Source organism: Armigeres subalbatus, chromosome 3, assembly GCF_024139115.2.
Source record: "Armigeres subalbatus isolate Guangzhou_Male chromosome 3, GZ_Asu_2, whole genome shotgun sequence".
Taxonomy (NCBI): domain Eukaryota; kingdom Metazoa; phylum Arthropoda; class Insecta; order Diptera; family Culicidae; genus Armigeres; species Armigeres subalbatus.
Window position 1 is genome coordinate 162,154,750 of NC_085141.1, and position 14,011 is coordinate 162,168,760.

The following is a 14,011-nucleotide window of genomic DNA, read 5'->3' on the forward strand; positions in this document are numbered from 1 at the left end:
TTCACTTCAACTATATCAATTTGTCATCGGATAATGTGAAAGTCCCTGGATAATGTATTGATATTACAATCAATGGAGCAGATCAGATAAATTCGTTGCACTTCAACCGCTTTATTTCTTAACAACCTTTTACATCCGAAAAATTCGTATGCTTTTCATCAATGTCCAGCTCTTCTTTGAAAGCGAACCATTTTATGAGCTTTGTCGCTTAAAATCATAAATATTTATTTTTTTCGCCTAGCTTTTCTTAGAAAACTTCACTATATTTAATTAAAAACAACTCACGATTGCGTGAGGATGCGTGAAATGTTTTTCGTGGAGCTTATTGAGGAAACTTCAATCTTTCCAACGCTGACAATTTTGTTGCTTGATCGGGTTCGGAACCTAATCAAAAGTTTAATTTTGTAAAACATATTATTGTAGAAATGGTAAAAAACAGCTAGCAATTAATGTCATGATTATTATGGATCACCTGAAACAATTTAAGATTGAATCATGCTTGGAAACGATTTTTTATACCCTAATTATTGGAACTTATATTGATTTTCATCTTAAAAATCAATGGCAATCCAGAAAAACACGATAAAACATGAACATTTTTGCATGGACAATTGCGATAAAACTAGTATGCAGATTATGGTGAAGTTTTGGCAGCCAGCATTGCTCACAAGTAATCAATATTGATCCAAAAATCCCAGGGCAAGTTAGTATTACTATTTGAGAGTACAAACACGAAAAATAATATGGAGATATCTAAAAATATTGTTTTTGACTTTTGGCCAGGATTTGGGGTGAAATACTCCTTAGTGCGCTGTAGCCAGTGTAATAAAAGGCTTAATTTTCCATACAAGCTTGAATCGGCTTGCGCTCAACCAGTTTTTGTTCAAATCGTTTTTTGGAGGACACTGGGAGCATGGGAAGGAAACGAGTGAGCATGGTGAAACTGGGTCATTTTTTGAACCACCCTACTAATATTCTTTGTTTTTTATAAATACGACTTTTTTTTTGTTAAATATCTTGGCTGTGCATATGCACAGCATATGTTTCGAAATGGACAAATTGATATGAAATTTGCGAAAAAGAATCCACGTGTCTTGGAGGGACTCGAACCCTCAACCTCCTACTCTCTAGATAGGCGTGATAACCCCTACACAACAAGACCACTTAAAGGTCACGTTTGCGGAAAAGCCATCAGAATCCGAGTACCAACCTCCACCGCGGTTAGCTGTCTTTTTTGCAAATTGAATATCTTTCGGATGCTTGATTTGTCCAATCTCCACACGTGCTTTACTATTGTATATCCACAGCCAAGCGAGTGCACATTGTTTATTAAACGAGAGGATCGCACTCCATGCCCCCCAGTAACTGTCTGGGAATTCAATCGCACTCTGCTGTGCCAAAGGCTTGCTTGGCTAAAGCATTTGATGAATTTGATTGCCTTGATGGCTTTTCCGCAAACATGACCTTCAAGTGGTCTTGTTGTGTAGGGGTTATCACGCCTATCTAGAGAGTAGGAGGTTGAGGGTTCGAGTCCCTCCAAGACACGTGGATTCTTTTTCGCAAATTTCATATCAATTTGTCCATTTCGAAACATATGCTGTGCATATGCACAGCCAAGATATTTAACAAAAAAATTGTTTTCGTACGGCCGAGTTGCCGAATAATATGCAATTAATTATAAATACGACACCAATACTACTACAGTATATACCAGTTTTTATTGTACCAATACTTTCAAAGCTTTGTTTTGGTACTCAACCAACATTCACTTTAAAAACATTTTTAAACGCGTTAGAAATTCGTGAAAACCGTATTGTTTTGGATAGGAGATCATTGTGGAATGTAGCTGGTTTTGTAAATTTTGCTACACGTTGAACTAATGCGGAATTCTTGTTTATATTGGTGAAAACATCGAAAAGCTCCAAATATTAGTGTACATAGCAGTTAGGTTATCAAATTAAAAAAAACACACTAGCGCCTCCTAAAGGCCATCATGACATATTATATTTTAAAACTCAGATAACAATATAAAAAAATATCAAATCGAAGTTGAAGGGCCAAACCGGCCGATCACTGTATATCCCAATAAGCATTACAAAATGGCTTGTACGCAGCATTATATCCGTCTCTAATGCAACCATTTAAAGCTGACTAGGCTCTGCGTGCTTATATAATGCTCATTTGATGCTGCAAAAGGCGAAATAGCGTGCCAATATGATGCTTCATAATAAGGCATTTATATAGCATTACTAGTAGTGCAGCGATAATCCTGTCAAATTGATGGCCTGTTTATAGCATTGCTAATGCTTTTAGAAAGCATATCTTAGGAACATTCGATTTTGTCACCCATTGCTGGTTTTATTTGAACGATTATAAAAAATAAATAACTTAATTTGGTTAAAATGATTAAAATCAAAATGAAGCAGATTGTAAAGTTCTTATTTTGTTTCTTCACACATCTTTAGCTCTCGTTTATAAGCTACATGAAATATAACTTCTCTGGGTCTCGAACTCGTGTTGTCTCCTTGTTCATCGTTGGTGTGCTCCTTTGCTGCCACGGCCATGCGGGATATGCAAGATCCCATGAAAAGTTACCAATTTAAACTCAGTTCATAATATGACTTGGCACGGCAAATGCTGGGTAAAGCGTACCATTGGTACTTCGCGTACCTGAAGGAATAAAATAGACCCCATCTCGCGGTCCTTAGCCTCTTACCCAGCAACTCCTATCCCTACCTCCCCGCGGTGCTGGCCGGGATACGAGCAACCTTAGGGAAGATCGGGTAACCAACCCCGGTGGGAACTATGGTCGTATGCTGACAGGGAAGGGGGTTTGCTCTTCCGGAGGTGCAAATCTTATTGAGCGTCTGTTCTCCATGTCAGGATCGGCTCACAACAGCGTCTGTTCTCCATGTTAGGGGCGGCTGATCATCGTCCGAGTGCCAGCGAGGGACTCTAAGTGAAACTGTGCACCATGGTCCACCGGAAATAAGGAGGAATAATCCTCCGGAAATTTAGGGGGTTTGGTGTCAGGCCCTGCAAGCCAGCCTTTAAAAAATCATAAGCAACGAACAATCAACAAGAGAGTACGGACCGGAACCATCGGCGAAGACCACTGCGACGAAAAGGGACTAGCGATTGGAAACTCGGTTCGTGGAACTGCAAATCTCTCAACTTCATCGGGAGCACACGCATACTTGCCGATGTGCTCAAGGACCGTGGATTCGGTATCGTAGCGCTGCAGGAGGTTTGTTGGAAGGGATCAATGGTGCGAACGTTTAGAGGTAATCATACCATCTACCAGAGCTGCGGCAACACACACGAGCTGGGAACAGCTTTCATAGTGATGGGCGATATGCAAAGGCGCGTGATCGGGTGGTGGCCGATCAATGAAAGAATGTGCAGGTTGAGGATCAAAGGCCGGTTCTTCAACTTCAGCATAATCAACGTCCATAGCCCACACTCCGGAAGCACTGATGATGATAAGGACGCATTCTACGCGCAGCTAGAACGTGAGTACGACAGCTGCCCAAGCCACGACGTCAAAATCATCATAGGAGATTTGAACGCTCAGGTTGGCCAAGAGGAGGAGTTTAGACCGACTATTGGAAAGTTCAGCGCTCACCGGCTGACGAACGAAAACGGCCTACGACTAATTGATTTCTCCGCCTCCAAGAATATGGCCATTCGCAGCACCTACTTCCAACACAGCCTCCCGTATCGGTACACCTGGAGATCACCACTGCAGACAGAATCACAAATCGACCACGTTCTGATTGATGGACGGCACTTCTCCGACATTATCGACGTCAGGACATATCGTGGCGCTAACATCGACTCTGACCACTATCTGGTGATGGTTAAACTGCGCCCAAAACTATCCGTCATCAACAATGTTCGGTACCGACGACCGCCGCGGTACGACCTAGAGCGACTGAAGCAACCTGATGTCGCCACTGCATACGCGCAGCATCTCGAGGCAGCGTTGCCGGAAGAGGGTGAGCTCGATGGGGCCCCTCTTGAGGACTGCTGGAGTACAGTTAAAGCAGCCATTAACGACGCAGAGGAGAACAACGTCGGGTATATGGGTCGAAGTCGACGGAACGATTGGTTCGACGAAGAGTGCAGACAGATTCTGGAGGAGAAGGACGCAGCGCGGGCGGTCGCGCTGCAGCAAGGTACCCGGCAGAACGTGGAACGTTATAGACGGAAGCGGAGATAGCAGACCCGCCTTTTTCAGAAGAAGAAACGCCGCCTGGAAGAAGCGGAGTGCGAGGAGATGAAACAGCTGTGCCGTTCTCAAGATACACGCAAGTTCTATCAGAAGCTCAACGCATCCCGCAAAGGCTTCGTGCCGCGAGCCGAAATGTGCCGGGATAAGGATGGGAGCATCTTGACGGACGAACGTGTGGTGATCGAAAGGTGGAAGCAGCACTACGAGAAACATCTGAATGGCGCTGAGAGTACAGGCAGTGAAAGTCAAGGCAGCGGAGGAGATGACTACGTCAGTTCAGCGGACGATGGAAGCCAACCAGCCCCCACCTTGAGGGAAGTTAAGGATGCCATTCAACAGCTAAAGACCAATAAAGCAGCTGGTAAGGATGGTATCGGAGCTGAGCTCATCAAGATGGGCCCGGAAAAGCTGACCACTTGCCTGCACAAACTGATAGTCAGAATCTGGGAAACCGAACAGCTACCGGAGGAGTAGAAGGCCCTTCCTTATATGCCCCATCTAAAGGCGACAAACTGGAGTGTGAGAACTTTCGAGCGATCACCATCCTTAATGCCGCCTACAAAGTGATATCCCAGATCATGTTCCGTCGTCTGTCACCATTAGTGAACGAGTTCGTGGGAAGTTATCAAGCCGGCTTCGTTGACGGCCGCTCGACAACGGACCAGATCTTTACTGTACGCCAAATCCTCCAAATTTCCGTGAATACCAGTTCCCAACGCACCATCTGTTCGTTGATTTCAAGGCGGCATACGACAGTATAGACCGCGTAGAGCTATGGAAAATTATGGACGAGAACAGCTTCCTGGGAAGCTTACCAGACTGATCAAAGCAACGGTGGATGGTGTGCAAAACTGTGTGAAGATTTCGGCGAACACTCCAGTTCGTTCGAATCGCGCCGGGGACTAAAACAAGGTGATGGACTTTCGTGCCTGTTGTTCAACATTGCGCTAGAAGGTGTCATGCGGAGAGCCGGGTGTAACAGCCGGGGTACGATTTTCAACAGATCCAGTCAATTTATTTGCTTCGCGGATGACATGGACATTGTCGGCCGAACATTTGCAAAGGTGGCAGAACTGTACACCCGCCTGAAACGTGAAGCAACAAAAGTTGGACTGGTGGTGAATGCGTCAAAGACAAAGTACATGCTTGTGGGCGGAACCGAGCGCGACAGGGCCCGCCTGGGAAGCAGTGTTACGATAGACGGGGATACCTTCGAGGTGGTCGAGGAATTCGTCTACCTCGGATCCTTGCTAACGGCTGACAACAACGTTAGTCGTGAAATACGAAGGCGCATCATCTGTGGTAGTCGGGCCTACTACGGGCTCCAGAAGAAACTGCGGTCGAAAAAGATTCGCCACCGCACCAAATGTGTCATGTACAAGACGTTAATAAGACCGGTAGTCCTCTACGGACATGAAACATGGACAATGCTCGAGGAGGACTTGCAAGCACTCGGAGTATTCGAGAGACGGGTGCTTAGGACCATCTTTGGCGGTGTGCAAGAAGACGGTGTGTGGCGGCGAAGAATGAACCATGAGCTCGCCCAACTCTACGGCGAACCCAGTATCCAGAAGGTAGCTAAAGCCGGAAGGGTACGATGGGCAGGACATGTTGCAAGAATGCCGGACAGCAACCCTGCAAAGATGGTGTTCGCTTCCGATCCGGCAGGTACGAGACGGCGTGGAGCGCAGCGAGCGAGATGGGCAGACCAGGTGCAGAATGACTTGGCGAGCGTGGGGCGTATCCGAGGATGGAGAGATGCGGCCTCGAACCGTGCATTGTGGCGTCAAATTGTTGATTCAGTGTTATCTGTTTAGATGTTAACTAAATAAATGAAATGAATCATAATATGACTTCAATCTCTGATCAGCTGTGTTGCCAGTATACAATATGCATATTATAGTCAACAAATAAAATCCCAAATATGCATGTTATAGCACAGGCCGATATATTTTCTCTTGAATAGAAACTTCCTCTTTATATTCATAATCTATTATACACAACTGATACACATCACCTATAAGAGTGAAATCAGGAGTGATTCAGTTTCATTCCAAATTTTCGACCACTATTCTAGTTTGAATCTGGAGCAAAATATAACAAACTCGCTGGTTTCCCCAGCAGTGTTCCATTCATGTTTTTCAAATTTTCAATTAAAAGAAATCATCATGTTGGCGCCAAGAAAGGCGCCGTAATTGCAAAGTGGATTGATCCCTAGATATAATGACGCATTCATAAACCAAAACAATTGGAAAATATTTGAATCTCGTGATTCAATCGTGGTTCAAATCAGCAGAAAATAGAACGGAGCGTTATACCAGTTTTATTTTTTTGACATTTGACTGGTATAAAAAATAAATCTAGAACAGCTGCTGGGAAAATGAATGTTTCAGATTCATATTCAAACTGACAGCCCCAAACGATTTGAATTACTGCTGATTTTACCCTAAGGTTCTTATTTATTAATTTCATTTTCATTGTTTGTAGACTGAATAATATAATTTTAATAATGATGAACAAAATAGCTAAATTTGCCTCTACAATAGAACTGGCAACATTGTAATAAAATCCGATAGGTGCAATGTCAAACGAGGTCAAACGGTTCAAACTATAGATAGTGGAATATATAGATGAGCGAAGATAAATCCTCTGTCTCCAAACGAACTGTCAAACGTGTCTCCAAACGAGCATGACGTCACGATTTCAATGGAAACGTTAAGGGCTGTGACGTCATATGCGCGTGCGCACGGGCAAAAAAATCGACTCAGCCATGCATTCGCTCATCTATAGATTCTACTATCTATAGTTCAAACGTATTTCAAAAACAAAACAAACAATCTTGGTATAGCATCTCAAATTTTAATTCTTTCAACACCTTTTATGTTTTTTTTTCAATAATTTGTGCTATTTTAATCAATCGGTGAGTTAGTTCCAATAAAATTGAACATTTGTGATAAAAATACATTTTATTATAGATGGCATGTATATTCAATTATGCTTTCCGGAGGATGTGGAAAATGGATAGAGCGCTGGAGTGTTGAGAAATGACGGATGTGTACGATTAGGCCAGCGCCTACCGGTTTAAACAATTATGTAAGTTTCAATTATACATCAGAGTGTATATCTATATGTACTACTGAAGAGAGGTTTTGTTCTTATAGCAACTTCGAAGCGGAAACTCATCAAACAATTTTTTTCGAGACTAGGCCGTTCCTCGGTGGGTACATCGGTTGGAGATCATCAATGAACACTTCGGGTCTGGACGAATCAAGCTTAAATATTATTTCCGAAAAAGTAAAGTATATGGTCAATTAATTTGAGGATATAACATTTTAAGACCGTTTGTCCGTCCGATCGATCATATCAAGATGCAGCAACGTTCCGCGGTTCAGCAATAGTTCAGAATGCAGCTAAAGATAAGCAATATGTGCATCGGTTTACATAAGCAGACATTGGTTCCTGTGCAACCTGAAGGGAGGTCTGGAAGAATCAAATAAGTGGAGATTATCTACAAATATGTGCTTGAAGGTGTGTTATTTAAGATGTTTTATTCATTATATGTGTACGGATTTCAATATACAAAATATTTACGAGTATCGATATATATTTTTGTCTTCCTTGTGCACTGTAGTGTAACTGCAGCCTGTATATGTGCTCACTGCTCACCCAAAAACGAATTTTGATAGGAAACCCGGGTATAAACAATTTTCCATGCCTTTTAACTCCACTCGACCAATTTAGGTGGTGTTTGATTTTGTAATACCAATACTGTGATTTACACAAGGACTCCTATTAATAAATAATGCAATTTTTCATTCCGAATTGTTGATGTGAGTTGGAAAATGTGGATTATTAGGACACAAACGGTCTATCTCTTCAAGTTTTATTCAGAACATGCTAAAGTGGTTTTTATTGTCATCTATAATGAACGAGTAAGGCATCACCAAAACTAAGTTCATTGATTTCGGTTTATATGAATAAGGTGAATAATCATACTCCATGGACTATCGTGAATAACTACAGCCACTTTCAATGTCTATAAATAGACTGAAGGTTTGCATTTATAATGCCGATGCAGAACATATACGCATTAGAAATGCTTGATGTTTCAATGCATTAAATCAAGCACGAAATAAGCATTATTGACGAATATAATGGTAATAATAATGCTACATTTGTCTGTGCTTCAAAGCATTAGCAATGCTTATAACAGACATGTATGCTTGAAGAATGCTGTTATTTAGCTTTTGAGCAGTTGAAATGCCATTATAAAGCTATTAGCATGCTGTGGCATAATGCTTACGGTTACTTGGGATGTATAAACAAAATAATTGTAGAACAAAAAAAATGATTGAATAAAGAAGAATTTTACTACTACTACTATAAAAGCTCAAGGGGTGCATTTTGAACTGTTCTCCCCTACATAAATTTCTCGCTACGATGTGAAACGACACTACCACCCCATTCCCGGCCTAACATGCATACGACTGCATTATTTAATTGATATTTTTGACAGGAAACAACTTTTCCTGAATCTCGTGGGCCGTGCAATACGGCAAAGGGGTTCACTTCTTGGTAAACATTTTTTTCTTGGTAAACATCGCTTTCATTTGATTTATTGTCAGCGTAGCACCAACTAAGGGGTAAGACGCGCGGCTACAAAGCAAGACCATGCTGAGGGTGGCTGGGTTCGATTCCCGGTGCCGGTCTAGACAATTTTCGGATTGGAAATTGTCTCGACTTCCCTGGGCATAAAAGTATCATCGTGTTAGCCTCATGATATACGAATGCAAAAATAGTAACTTGACTTAGAAACCTCGCAGTTAATAACTGTGGAAGTGCTTAATGAACACTAAGCTGCGAGGCGGCCCAGTGTTGGGGATGTAATGCCAATAAAAAGAAGAAGAAGAGTAGCACCAACTTAGAATTCGGAAGTCGGGACTTCCGAACCGAACTTTCTTCCGAAGTTTTATTTGTCAAACTAATTGATGCGTTGTTTAGCGCATCTTTAGGCGAATCCAGCGCACTACTTCCGAAGTTGGGAAAGTTGCGTGTATCTGGAGAAAAATCCAACTTCGGTATAAAAAGCGGTATAAATTTATTCCGGATAGACAATAAATTAACGATGTGCAGCACTCATTTCAGTCATAGCGATTGCATATCCGGCCCACATCCAACCCAGTTCCTGGCCTAAGCAAAATTTCGCTCAATCTGTCAACATCTTACTCTCATTCTCTCTCGGGACGGAAGAAAATGCGACGTAAACAAAAATATGCACGTTCAACGTCGACATGATACCAGATGGTATTATTTATAATAATTTTTGTTTGGTTGAAAAGATATATTCACACATCCAAATTACTTCCAAACGCTTAAAAACTAATAAAAACTGTGACGATTTTCAGGTAGGTGTTTATATGAAAATACCGTTTTGTAAAAGTGGAAAGATTCACTCCGGCTCAGTGGTGTAGCAACGGAGAGCGAATGTTCGGAATCTACATTTTTATTTTCTATAATTGGACCAATTATGAGTGAAATAAATAGTTGGAAAATATTGAGTATTGTGCGAAATAAATGGGAGACTTTTTAAAAATTATTAATCATAAACCTAAGGCTTCCAAAAAGTATGAATCCTTAGTTTTCTGTGCAGTGAGCCGGGAAAAATGTTTGACTAATCCCCCTAAAAGTGAGATGGAAATTCTCTTTCCTCCAATTATGAAGATACATCATTGGTGTCTTCGAGAAAGTTGTAGAAAAAGTTTCTAGGAAAAATTTTGCTATATAAATTTTATTTCTATCTGCTATAGAAGTCGAGATATGGGTCGTTATTTATGAACGACCACCAAAAAAAAAAGGTTTTTCGCGATACTTCGTCAATATATTTTTTAGATTTTTCAAATGTTCTACAAAGATGTCCGTCGCGATAAAGAACATGAACCTTTCGAAGACAGTTTCTTCTTATTTTCAATATTGACGAAGTTATTGACGATTTTCGGTTCAAAAATGGGCATTTTGACATTAACTGCATACATGTAGGGGCAAAATGGGGCAGAATTTTATTTAAGTAATTGAAAGTATAACTCATGCTCTAATGGTTGCATTGCAACATATATGTGACATAGCTTGACATAAGTGCCGTATGAACATCTTTTTCTTCTTCTTCTTGTTATATATAAAAAATGAATTGGTATGTATTGTGCATAACTAAAATTTTCTTCATTTCTTCAGCAAATTTGTTTATCAACATGTCCGACGTATTTACAGAATATTTTCTCATGAAAGAATCTCGACCAAAATTGGAAAAAATTAGAAAAATTGAAAATAAAATTTGTATGGAAATTTTAAAAAGGTAGATCGCATTCTCGCCTACTGTGCAGGACAACGTCTGCAGGGTCATCTTTAGTCTTTACACTTACGCCAGACCTATGATTTAGCCAAATACAAAATTTTCTAAATGATTATGGATGGATGTTTTACAGAACTGACATGAATTTCAAATTCCGCGGGAAGAAACAACGCGTATTTAAAAAAATCATCAAAAAGTCACGTAAAAAGCGACCCCAGTGTATTTGGGCAAATTGTATTATTTTAGAAATCACCATACAGCCAGGAATGCTGATGAGAGGAAATGCAGTATCGGGTAAATCAGTAATCTTTATTGAATGGAAACTATGTTTAGTAACGTCTCAAACATCATAAGTTTAAATATAATTTTATGAAAGCAATTCGAAGGTACTTGTTTTACCTATTTACTTTTCGAAATATCCCGGAATAATAAAAAGCCGGTTTGCTACGTCTAAAACATCACAATATTGCAAAACAGGTTAACAGAAAAGTGTTCCAAAAATTTTAGTTTATTTCTTTTCATTTAGAATTCTCTGGAAATACCAATATCCCGATATATTGGTATTCCTCTGTAAAACATCCGTCGATTCGATAATCATTTTGAAAATTTAAACATTAAAACAAGACATAGGTCTGGCGTAAGTGTTATTATCATGAACTAGATTACCCGGCAGACGTTGTCTTGCACAGTAGGTGAGAATGCGTGTTGTGATCTGCCTATACAAAATACCCATACAAATTCTAATGTGAATTTTTCATATTTTTTCAGTTTAGTCGTGACTTTTACATAAGAAAATATTATGTAAGCCCATAGGAAATTGTGATGAAGAAATTTGAACCCAGCCGTTTCTTAGTTATGCGGAATACAGACCAATTCATTTTTTATATATAACAAGAAGAAGAAGAAAACATATCCATACGGTACTTACGGAAAGCTAAGTCACATATATGTTGCAATGCAACCGTTAGTGCATGAGTTATACTTTCAATCTCCTAATTAAAATGTTGACCCATTTTGCCCCTACACTATGCAATTAATGTCAAAATGCTCATTTTTGAACAAAAAATTGTCAATAACTTCATCAATATTCAAAATAAAAAGAAACTATCTTCGGAAGGTTCATGCACGACGGATATCTTTGTATAACATTTGAAAAATATAAAAAATATATTAACGAAAGTATCGTGAAAAACTGTTTTTTGGGGGTGGCTCATAAATAACGACCCATATGTCGACTTCTATAGCAGATAGAAATAAAGTTTATACAGCAAAATTTTTCCTGGAAACTTTTTCTACGATTTTTTCGAAGACACCAATGATGTATCTTCATAAATAGATGAAAGAGAATTTCCATCTCACTTTTAGGGGGATTAGTCCAAAAAATTTTTTTTCCAAAATATGGAGCTTAGCATACTGAAACTTTTCTCCGAAGTCACTGAGACTAAAAAATCAACTTTCCATGACCAAAACATTTTCGATCACGAATTCCTGGGTTAGAAAACACTGTGCGCCGTTAGAGTAAAATCAGCAGTGATTCAAATCGTTCGGGGCTGTCAGTTTGAATATGAATCTGAAACATTAATTTTCCCAGTCAACTGTCCGATTTGTTCCTGCAGATTTGAACCACGAATGAGTCACGAGATTCAAATAATTTTCAATTGTTTTGGTATATGAATGCGTTTTTTTTTCTACGGATCAATCAACTTTGCAATTACGGCGCATTTGTTGGCGGCTTCATTTAATTGAAAATTGAAAAACACTGTTGGGGAAACCAGCGAGTTTGTTCTATATTACTCCAGTACGCTGCAGAAAATGCTGTGATTATTACTGTTTTGTTTCATCGTATATTATGTAGACACCCAGTATCTTCGAAAAGGTGGTAGTAAATATTCTTCCAAGTCTGGCCATAAGATCATTCATTTTCGTGTATATTTCTTCTAATTTTAAATATTCCAGCTATAACTATTGCCTTGCAAAATTTTACAGGCTAGGCTATACTCAAATATCGGTTGACTTTGAAAATAAGTTCGAAACTAGGTAATCGTTTATTGACCTAGCTACTATATTGACAAAAATGGTAACTTGGCTTGGAAACCTCGCGGTTAATAACTGTGAAAGTGCTTAATGAACACTAAGCTGCGAGGCTGCTCTGTCCCAGTGGAGGATGTAATGCCAATAAGATGATAAGAAGAAGACAATATTCACTACAAAGTTTGATAGCCGTTGATAGATAAACGTTGCCAATGTTAAAAACAAACTTTTATGTTTTTTTACTAGTTGTGAACTAGAACGATAAACAACGTAATGGCAAAAATACACATTTACTAAGTTCCCAAAACTGGCACGGCAGAATAGCAACACAATCCTTTCAGTTGCAAACAACTCTTGCCAAAGTAGACTTACGAATTCGTATTCGGTTCAGGCAGCTGTGTTAACCGATTACTTCCTTCCACGAAAAAAAAAGTCACTTCCAATTCAATCACGTTCACTTACATCGCATTTCACTTCATTATTTGCCACAACGGCTCCAAGGAAGAAAACGAATGCCTTATTGTTGTGCGTATTCACTCGGATTGAGCCGCCGGCAGCACGTGCTGTGATGTGAGATTACCGCACTCCTACGACACGAACGATCCCTGCAGATTCTTCCAAAGAACAACGAAAGTCCAGACTAGAAGAGCCTGGCAGGCGCCAAGCTGTCTGACCGTTAACATTAGTTACCACCATTCTTCTGCTGATTACTCACAAACGCCGGCCGACGACCGAATTGGAGTGGAGCTCATTTCACATTTCATAAAAACTCTTGAGAGCATGTTATAAGTAGAGGGAAATGGTACTAATGGACTTTCCTCTGTTCTATTTAGTCAGCAGTAAAACATAACAATAATTCAAAAAGTAGATAGCATTCATGCAATCTTCTATCATTATAAGTAGAGATTCTCGTAAAGTAGGATATTACTAAGGGAAATGCTAAAGTTAAAGTGGCGAAAATGGAATGCGAGAATTTTTTTCTTAACACTCTTAGTACACCAACCTTCACACCATTTTCAAAGCAGTACTGAACAATGATTATTGCATATTTAAACATTATTCCCCCTAATCCTGCAGCGTACGATTTTATTTCTTTGGAAATGAACATCTCGTCAAGCTGCGAAAATGATGAGACAAAACTGTCGCCGTTGCTGGAGCAAATCATGGTAATTATTTCACGAATCCCACCTTCAGATTAACTTTTTACTTTGCCGGTGCATGTATCTATGCAGGTAGTGTCAGTTGTGAAAAGCAAAACGAGGCTACGTAATAAATGAACTTGCCTTGCGGATGATAATAATCATTTTAAGCTGACTGTCATCATTTATCTCTGGCATGAAACAGTTGCGCTAACGACTGGCTTCACCATCTTCATTTCTTTAACTTTATGTTGAAACGTT

The 14,011-nt window shown here is 39.8% G+C and overlaps 1 long non-coding RNA gene across 1 annotated transcript; it reads left to right on the forward strand.

The window, feature by feature from the left end:
* The first annotated feature begins 7,065 nt into the window (after positions 1 to 7,065).
* On the forward strand, positions 7,066 to 7,529 carry LOC134225726 (uncharacterized). Its single transcript, XR_009983313.1, has 3 exons — positions 7,066 to 7,154; positions 7,210 to 7,327; positions 7,396 to 7,529. It is a non-coding gene; the product is annotated as an uncharacterized LOC134225726 (long non-coding RNA).
* Positions 7,530 to 14,011: the final 6,482 nt, after the last annotated feature.